Source organism: Phalacrocorax aristotelis, chromosome Z, assembly GCF_949628215.1.
Source record: "Phalacrocorax aristotelis chromosome Z, bGulAri2.1, whole genome shotgun sequence".
Lineage (NCBI taxonomy): Eukaryota > Metazoa > Chordata > Aves > Suliformes > Phalacrocoracidae > Phalacrocorax > Phalacrocorax aristotelis.
In genome coordinates, this window is record NC_134311.1 from 4,716,712 (window position 1) to 4,727,230 (window position 10,519).

General features: G+C 38.9%; 1 long non-coding RNA gene across 1 annotated transcript in view; it reads left to right on the plus strand.

Moving 5' to 3' along the window:
- Positions 1-9,845, plus strand: part of LOC142050438 (uncharacterized) — a 119,050-nt gene extending 109,205 nt beyond the window's left edge. The window contains exons 5-6 of the long non-coding RNA XR_012658036.1: positions 3,859-4,006; positions 7,531-9,845. This is a non-coding gene — a long non-coding RNA (uncharacterized LOC142050438). The remainder of the gene's footprint in view (positions 1-3,858; positions 4,007-7,530) is intronic.
- The last annotated feature ends 674 nt before the right edge of the window (positions 9,846-10,519 follow it).

The following is a 10,519-nucleotide window of genomic DNA, read 5'->3' on the forward strand; positions in this document are numbered from 1 at the left end:
ACTAAAATTTAAAATAGACAACTCAAAAATACTTTTTTGAAAATGAAACACTTTAAGAAAAGATAACATGGCATGGAATTTATATGAAATTTGAGGCCAAAATCCTGAAAACAGGCATATTGACATTCATGACAAAGCAACTTTCTCACAGTTCCTCTTCACATCCTCTCTCCGCATGAGACAGCACATGCAGGAAAGGACTGTTGAGTGTAATATCCAGTTTCAGGGTGCAGTTGTGCACACCACAGCCATGCACATCAGATACTAACTCACATGTTAGCCTCAACTTTAATTTCCACGCCTCCTCTTGCCTGTCTTTGCTTTATCAGTTATTCTCAGTCTGCAGCACCGTGCCGTCTTTGTGCAGCGCGCAGGGAAGGAATGTGCTCAGCGTGGCCCAGGGCACACTGTGCCTGAGCTGGACAACTTCATTTTTCAGGGTGCTACAACACTCCAGTGGTGCAGAGACACCGGCTTCAAAGCAGTTTCCATGATCTGCATCAAATATCCAGCAGCCATTCTATTTCAAATAATTTCATTATCCATAAAAAAACCCCACTTTATTGAAATAACATATTGAGATTACATGAAAAATGAAATAACTACTTTAAAGAATAAGTAAGATGACACCCTTCTTTGCAATGTATTTTCACATACAGACACCTATAAGTATGGAGCAGTTTTAGGGATTACAGTCCAAATGCAGGAATGGGGAAAAGTTCAGCTGTTCTGTACATAGAATATTGTAAAATTTATTTGTATTGCCTAAAAGTGAGGTGGGGCTCTGGGAGCCACAAAGATAAAGAAGTGGGGGATAAACCTTCATTTTTTATTAGTGATGTGAATGAAGTTCAGAAAATAATAATTAAAGGAAGAGCTTGCATGGCTTACAGTCCTCTCCTCATCAGAAGATTTTTACTGCCTGTCTCCTCAGGATGTCAGCCACCAGGGTGGCTGAGCAACAGTACTTTGGAAATAGTGGAATTTCTCACTCTTATCAACAATGTCAGAGCAACTTCTGAAATTTTTACTCAAATACATCCTGTTGACAAGGTTCAGTGAGACTATTTGTTATTCACTGCAAAATATAGTTAATAAACAAAAAATGTAATAAATGGTGCATATTATTTTGTTTGATAACATCCCATTAGTTAAATTATTTTAAAATATTTCAGCTGATATTGTGTTCAAAACGCAAGAGAATAAAATAAATTTATTTACCAGAGTCCAGATGTTAATTTAGCTGTTGTTTGTATGCACATCTGCAGCATTTATATCGCAAGAAAACATATAAAAATTTTAAAACTTGGTTTATTAGTTGCGATTATGCACTTGTAGATCTAGAACAAGTATAAAATCTCATATCAACAAGGAAATATGTAAAAGTGATTTTCGGCTTACATTTTGTTTGTGGGATAATGTTACTGAATCTACTAGACAGAGTCAGTGATCCCTTTTCAAAACTGGCAGAAGTCTAGAGAGGATTATGTTCAACATGGATCTGCTGTTGACATCGTTCACTAGAAACATAAGTCACAAGATGGTACCATAAATCGAGTTGCCATTATTAGCCCCAGGCACAAACTAGACTGCTAGCAACAGGTAAATTGTAAAAAGATTTATGGATTCTATTTGATTCAGATAAGAACCCAAAAACATTTAGGGAGGATATTGGGATGGATTTGTGAAGAAGCCAATGTATTTCAGCCGATATGCAAGGGCCAGACTGTGGACTTGCTGGGGCTGAAAGAGGTTTCCAGGGCATCTACAAACAACCAAAGGTTGACTGAAGCAGTTGTTTTCCCTGTTAAAGGTTCTGATGTGCACGGCCAAAGTAGATCCTTGACGTACGGGTACTGAAAATGCAGTGTCACTACACCCACTTTGCACCACGCTAATCTGATAGCTACATGGTTAGCTATCGCAGAGGATAACCATAGACAAGCCTGGAAAGCAATGAATTGAGGTTGTCCTTCTTGACTAAGCATGTCTTACAAAAGAAGGGGCTAATTGCAGCTGTAAGCAGTGCTACTCGGAACAGATGGGGGCAGGATATCTGCTCCAGAAATGTGTCTGTTACATTGCTCCAGTTTTTTACTTTTCCAGTTGTGAAAGACACTGCAAATCCTTCAACACCTCTGAAGTTCATACAAGGTGAAAACTTATGTTCTTGCATCTCGTGACATTATACCTTCAACATTTTCCCAAATTCCCCCTGCATTTATGTAATAGTTGAAAGTTTTTGTTTAGAAGATGTTAGTACTTGCTGGAGGCACATTATAAATATCTTGTAATGTAACCCAAAATATGCACAGCCAAACTCAGTTTCGCTATATAATGCAAATAACACCTTACAAAATTTGATAAAACAGGATATCCAAGTGACTTTCACATACAAAAGCCCCCAAAAGCCAGTTTTCAGTCTTTCAAGAAGCTTCATAAGGACCAAATGTATCTGTATTTGAGTTCAGATTGCTGCTGGTAAAGTGTTATTTTTCCTCTTTCAAATGCTTAGATGTAAGCTATATGCAATTTCAGTTTACACCAAAAGTTTTTTCTTACAAAATTTGTCCAAAATTTCCACTGTGTTCATGTTCTCTTTTTGATCATGGAATACACAGAATTTCAGTAAGTAAACCAGTTTCAAAATGCACAAGCATTTTTTTTCTTTTTTCAACAGATAGTTTTATTGTAGTACACTTACATTTTGTATGGATGGTTATAGGAAAAATGTTATATTTTTAATTTGGCTGATGGTATTTACAGAAGAACACATTGCAAAAGGATAAGGATGTGACTCAGTCAATTAGGATATAGGAAATTTTAGTTACTTTGCACATATTAATTGTATTACTTAAAAGTGACGGGACAAAGCACTTTAATTTAGTTGCCTTAAATTAGGCAGCTAAAACCATCTCAGATCATTTATAACCAGTCTAATTTTAAAATCAGCAAATTCCCCTAATTTCCATTGGATTTGTAGAACATATTAATCAATTAGTATTGATGTTGTTTAACTGTGTGACCTATTTACTGTACCCTCATAAGAAAAAATTATTCCTGACCTGGCCCTCCTATGAGACTGCATGTGTTCTTAATCAGTTTAATGAATATGGACACTGTAACCAAGAAGCCCCCTCTAAAGTGGCTAATTGCTTTATCTGCATGTTTTCTGAGTGTATTCTGAATACAAGCCCAAGTCGTACTATTTTACAATAGTAAGTCTAAAATACGGTGAATTATAAAGCCTGCAGAATTTATTGAACTCACTGAATAACTTCTAAAGAGTCAATACATCACCTGCAGACTGTGAGACCCAGCATCACCTGTAGAAGAAGCTCAGCAAAGTAATTAATGATATTGGTATATATAAACATGCATGCGCACTCCTGTTCTTACAGCTGTGACTTGGTCTAAGTTCAGCGTTTTCTTGATTTACCTCCCTGTGGCATGAGGCTTCATAGTTATGTGGCATGAAGTTGTCATTTGGATTAGTCTGAAAATATATATTAGGCTAAGCAAATGTATAAAAATTTGTCTCTCAGACTCACATCTTGCAGGGTACTGAGCTCCCTGGGCTGTCTTCGCATCCCATAGTGGGCACGTTGTCTTCTGCAGCATCAGATTCAAAACATTTCACTGTAAGACACTGCATGCTTCAGTAATCCACACACTCACTGGCTGTTTTTTTCAAGCTGTATGAAAGCAGTATGTATACATGGTCTATTCAAGCAGCTCACCTGATATGTCTATTTAAAGCTATTGTTTTGCTCTATACCCACCCATAGAAGTAAATTACTGCTACTTTTTTTCTATACAGTGCTCTTAAATATAATTATCTCTCTTCATTTTTTGTAGGGGAAATGGAGTTTAGAACTGGCTCTCGATACTTGATGGACCTTTGGCAGGAGGCCAAGGAGAATCAGAATAAAAAAACAAAATAAAATGCCAAATGCAAGAAAATAACAGCAACTTAATATGATTTAATACCAATAAAGTGGTTAAGGTTAGTGGAAACAGTCCTTGATCTTTCCTTCTTATAATAAATTAAAAACTATTTTATAATATGTTGTAGCTGGTGTAGCTCCTTCCAGCTAGGGCTATCCATCACAGCCTGGATGGAAACACTGCTTTTTCTCCATATCATGGCAGCCAGACTGTTGAGGAAGGGTCATGGCAGAGGACAGAGGGTAATGAAGATCTACACTCTGTTCAAGAGCCTCTTTCTGGCATTTTCTACAATTTCCTTTGTCTTCTTTTACTGAATCAACAGGTACCAGCTCTTGCTCTAACATGCACTACAACGGAGCCAACCTATCCATCTACACCTCCAAAGTGGTTTTGGGTCTCGGGATGCAAAGCTCGACCTTCAGCCATGTGTAGCAGAACCGGTGGTGCTCAGCAGTGGAAAAAGTTCTCCTACATCATGTATGGAGAGACCCCTGTGGTACCCCATGTCTTCCCTCCTCTCCTTTCATGACATTTGGGTGTTTCATATTAAGGAGTCACAGCAGCTGAGGCTTGACCTCATGTCTGACCTACACTTCATTGCCTGTGCCCTTCCCTCTTTCTCATCCACTGCCCGACCCGCAGCTGCTCCCTTCCTGGCCCAGCAAATCTGAACTTTTTTATGTAGCATACAGATGCTGAGGACTGAGGGGATCCCCTGCCCTGGGGCACTGGGTGGTTAGGCCACGTCCTGAGAGGCTGCAGAAGGGGACAAACCTCAGTGAGGTGAAGGTGCGATGTAAGCCTGTGTTTCCTACACTCTCATTGAGTTGCCCAAGAAAACATAGCAAAGAACAGGTGGGAGGTTCCTCTGACTCCACCACTGGTTTTTGTCATGTCCAGTCCAGCAGATGCTTTCTTGAAGATCTCATGAGATGGGCAAAGGTGAGAAAGCCCAAGAGGCTGCAGATCATAGAATCATAGAGTGGTTTGGAAGGGACCTTTAAAGGCCACTTTGTCCAACCCCCCTGCAGTAAGCAGGGACATCTGCAACTAGATCACGTTGCTCAGAGCCCCGTCCAACCTGACCTGGAATGTTTCCAGGGATGGGGTGTTGTGTTAATAGTAGGAGTCTGAGGAGTGGCTAGAGAGAGACCCTACCATTGAGTCACGAGGTTCAGACAGGACCCCCTTGCCTTCTAAACTCCTCTGAGAGGAGTCTAGGTGTGGCTAAATCCAGTCTTAGTCTCAGACTTGGTCAACAGTTTATTTTCTAAGGATTATAGAAGTAACCACCCATCAAAGTATTTGTTGCTAATAACTGATTTGGCAGATGCCCAGGCCTGTCGTGTTCAATACAAACCATCATGGCTAGATTAATGGGTAGTACAATTTATTAAAGCAACAGGTACACAGGTTCTTTGGATTACCGGTGATAAGATTGCTGGTCACAAGACACATATAAATACCAAAGTTATGAGTACACTGCTGGGCTACAAGTACGCTAAACAAATATGAAGCAACTCTAATATGAAGCAAGGGAACTCTAATACATTAGGGATTTAAAGTGACTCTATAGAGGTTTCCAGTCTTACCCAAAGGCATCCCAGTGGGGGGGGAAGAGAGGCTCAGCCCATGGACTGGTCCCAGAAGTCAGAGTGGTATGTGGTGGTATCTTCCCTAACACCCTCTTTCTCTTAAGCTATTTTATAGTATTTTTTATCTTTCAGGTGGAGCCTGAGTGACTCTTGTCATACATACCTTTATTAAGATTGGTGTAAAATTTCCTCACTTTGCTTTTAAAAGTGTAGACTAGAAGAAATTCAAAGTGTGTGCCCAGTGAGGGGTGGTTGCACCTTAGAGGCGGGTAGCTTTTGGGATGGAGGTGTGTTTTGGTATTATAATGATATTATAATAAGCAAAGTTTACCAGAAGGACAACATTTTGTCAAAAGTATGACAGACTGTTGGCCCAGGGTGGCAAATATGCAGCGTACCAGCTCCATGGTACCTCGAGTTCCCATTTATCACAGAGCCTGGCTGCGATGCCTCCACACGGCTCTACCCTCCAGACAACTTCTCGTAGAGTCAGTACGCCAAGTTCTCCTGGCATTGCCGACACCTAAGGTTATTAGGGAACTGCTGTGGAATGGATTCCTCACGTATCAGCTGCACTTCAGCCTGGCAGCTTCTTCAGTGCTGTACCTTTTCTAAAAACATAAGTTTAATTTCTAAGTCACCTCAGCAATTATTCCATATGGGGCATCTACCACCTCTCTGGGCAACCTGGGCCAGTGCCTCAATGTAAAAAAAAATTATTCCTTATGTCTAGTCTAAATCTACCTTCTTTTAGTTTAAAACCATTGCCATTGTCCTATTGCTGCAGGCCCTACTAAAAAAGGTGTCCCTGTCTTTCTTATAAGCCCCCTTTAAGTACTAAAAGATGTGAAGGAGAACCTTGGCTGTGCTGTTGAGAACAGGCATGGTTACTACCTGCAGGATTTGATAAGAGATACCAAATTTTAAACTTTTCCTGTGCTTATGTATTTTAAAAAACCTCTTACGTCATGTGTTTCTCAATTAGTTGCCTCTGAAGTAATGATGTCAGTGCTGCTGTAATATCAGCACTGTGAAGAACATTTGACTATAATTTACTGTATCTTCAAATGGGGAATAAAATTTAAAGAATCATTTATATTCAGTTAAAAAAATGATCCCCAAAAGGTCCTTAAGCTTCCATTTAGCTCATCTGATGTTTAAAATAAGGTGGCAGGCACTTATGTTCACACATCTGCTGCCTGATCTTACCACTGTCATCATCATCATCATCATTGTCTTACATGAACATAATTACTCTTTATGTAATGTATAAATTTAAATACCGTCTGTAATAGTGTTTTCACAACTGCCAGGAAGTAAATGCTTACTTTCCATAGCCTGGTTTAAATGATGTTACAAGTAAGTATACGCTGTGTAAGGATGGGAACTGTTATTTTAGAGGAGGCAGGTGTTTGAAAGTGAAAAACCAAACAAAATTCTTGTCAGTTTGCTATAGAATTAAACTTAAAACCGATCAGGCCTTAGCTGGTTTTATGCTCTGTAATGAGCAAGGTGGTTAGGTCGGGCTCATTGACATTTGCAGATACCCAGCTTCACTGATTTCTTGTTTCAGATGAAAACCACAAAAAGCCTGTGACTCCTGGCATCCAGATAAACAAGTTTTGGCTCAATTCTGTTTTCAAGTTTTTTCTCTGAAAGTGAAAAAAATTAAAAATTATAAAAGGTGTGCCAGAAACCTAAATAAACCAAGAACAGTTGTGCAGACCAGTCCTTCCAAAAATCAAGTCTGCTGCAAACGGGGCTGATCATTATTTGGAGCAATGCAGTGTATGAAATAAGAGAAGCATTTCAGATGGAGCTTCCACAGGCAGATGTTTGCAATCATAGTTTAATAAAACTAACCACTGGTTTTAATGTGACAAGTAAAAGGCAGCTCTCCGTAACATAACCACGACTTCCTGCTATTCGGGGGCTTCCTTTTTAAAAAAGCACCACAGCGTGTAAACCAATTCTGCTCCTGTAGGTTGCAGGCACCTCACACCATTTGCAGCAGTGCAGCCTTTCCACACTCCTGTGCTACGGGGAACCAGGGACAACATATTTTGCAGTGGGACAACCTATAAAGAAGAAATACATACTGTCACCTCACTGAGAGCAACTGGCCAATACCAAGGCAAATCCTACACCGTCTACCTGTTGTCTACCCTTCGCTGGAGCTGTGTAAAGCTACTGAAAGGGTCATTCAGTTTTGGGGCCATGCATTTAATTTTATTTCCCTGCTCAAGCAAAATAGTACCAGATGCTTCGGATGGGATAAACCTGTATCACAGCTGTGCAAGGTTGGAAGGAAGAACGTTTTCCATTAAAACCCCGCTAGTAGGGAAGTGGAGCTCTTTGCTTCTGGATCTTAATGGGAAGTTAGAAAAAGTAAATTATGGGACTATCGACATGGTGTGAAATGCTGGAACATCAAGTGAGAAAAGGTCTTGATTTCACTTTCACAATCTGGACTAGAGGAATGTTCCTTTTGCCCACTTTTTCTGTGGGATTGATGCGTGTGATGTACGACATTGGGCAGCCAGGAAAGGCGAGCCTGGTATTCGGAAATCAGAATAGTCTCAGCGCAGTTTCCAGAAGAACCCAATTTTAACTGGACTTGAAGGGGACTGCAATTACCCCCTTGAACCTTCAATGGGCAGTACCAGACATGTCATTAAGAAGGTGACACTAACACTGAGGTATCCCTGCACCACAGAGCAACCTCCAGAGAAAAACATCGCCTTAAGGCTACAAGGTGTGCTGCCTGCACTCGTGGCCACTGGCTACCTCCTGCTAAAGAGGTGCTAAGAAAACTCAAATTGATCTGTGCTGAAAATTGCATGATGTTCCGCCATCACTATGAAAGAGGCTATTAGTTCTGGGAAAGCTACTATATCATTTCACAGAGACATTTCCCATGGCTGAAATATATTTGAATTAAATTAATTTCTGAATAAAAAATTAACTGGATAATTTAATGGATGGTACTGGGGTCAAAGTTTGGTGTTCTGGATTCTCTCTTTGCTTTAAAAAAAAACATGAATGAAACATAGTTCACTTCCACCCTCTTTTGTGTATCTTTTTGTTAACTATCTATATAAATGATTACCTATGAAAATGCTAACGTGATCATCACAACCATCAGAAAATGTTTTCCACATCCTAAAGCCAATCTTTTTTTTCCTTTTCTTCTCTTAATATCTGAAGTGGAAAGTGAGTGCAGAAAGATAACGCCTTAGTCATGGATCATTTTGTTTGACTTCTGTGGAGAGAAACAGTTTACTTTATGGTATTTATATTGCAATAAAGAGTTAATGCTAACTGTTTTGTTTTGTTTTGTCTGTGATGAGGTATCATAGCTGCATTCCACAGCAGCACTTAGGAGGGATTACTGAATACTGGGAAATACCGCTACAGTTCCAAATGTTTTGGAAAAAAGATGTGTTAGCAACAAAAAGAAAACTTGGTCTTTATCTGCATCACAGCATATTCTGAAGGCAGTAATTGTTGATAAACTCTACAGTGAGATGTGCAGTTTGCACTGCTTTGGGGGCAGGAACAGTTCTGCTTTTGGACAGCACATGGCATAAAAAGAATCCTTGAGACAAGGCACCACCACAATGTAAGATAAGTAAAAACCTGAGTCTCAGTTTATTTCTAATTCTTCTTCAAGGATTCACCGATCACCCCAAGCTTCTGAGCAAGTCCAATAGGCACCTTTAGCACATGCGCTGTTTCTAGTGCATGCAAAATTGTAAGGTGTGTGTTTCTTCATGGTGGAGTACGGTTCCTGAGACCTCAGGTCAGAACTGTGCAGAGGAACCTGGAGAGTGCTCAGAGACTGCTAATTTAAGTGCATCTTCAGGGGTATGCATTAACTTAGCTGGGTTCTTCAAGTAGAAGCAAGTCTACTGTGTTGATAGAGAGTTAAACTTAATGGAAGATGAAAAAGGTTCAAAATACCCTTGAGATGCATGTACAACTACTGCATCAAAATACTTATTTGCTTGTTTACTGACTTGTTTATTTTAGGTGGGATTTAACAGTAACTTTTACTTGGACCCTTTCATTATTTACCTGTCGCACAATGTCCTGGAAATGCAGCTCTTCTATTAAATTTCTATTTGCTCCCTAATGGACAAAAAACTTAAGGACATTTTTTCATTCTAAACGTATATAAACTTCTGGAACAGGCTGATTTACAGCAAGTCATAATTTTGAAATGGAAATCAACAAGAAAAAGCTATGATTGGTACCTAAAGCATGTTTTTTGTACTTTATAATGTTTATAAATTGTATCTTAAAATTAAAAATAAATTTTTTTCTATGAAATGTGGTTATGCATATTTCATTCTTTAAAGGTTTCTTGGAGAACTATCTGTCTTCTGTAGGAAATGACTGTTTTTTCAAGACTTCTTGCTTTATCCTTGTGTTTCTTATGCTCAGCAATAACATTATAGCTTTATATTTATATAGCTTTATATAGCTATATATAAAAACAAAAGGCAAAATTAAATTTAAAAACCCTTTAAACAGTTTCAGCTCACTTGTATTTTTATCGCTATTTTACATTAATTTTATAAGTATAGACTTTAGTTTTTTGGCAGACAAAATCTTTGTTGAAACTGCATGAAACAAAGATTATAAAACAGAGCTGCGAGATTAGCTCTGTGTGTGTGTGTGTGTAACACAGCCCCGATCATTTTTCATGCAATGTCCCTGCTACTTAGCACACTTTTTCCACCGATACAACTTAAGTTTTGATGTAATTAATATATATTTGTTTCTCATTTTTATAATAAAATAAACAGCTCATATTGCTTAAACACATGTCTTTGGTTGGACTCCAAATTAAAATCTTTAAAGTCTTTTAAATTCCTTTCGGGAGGTTGACCTGATGAAAAGGGTCCTTTTTGTGATCTTGATCTATTTTAATCTGGATATTATGGTGATGGGTAAAGTTTAAAGTTCTG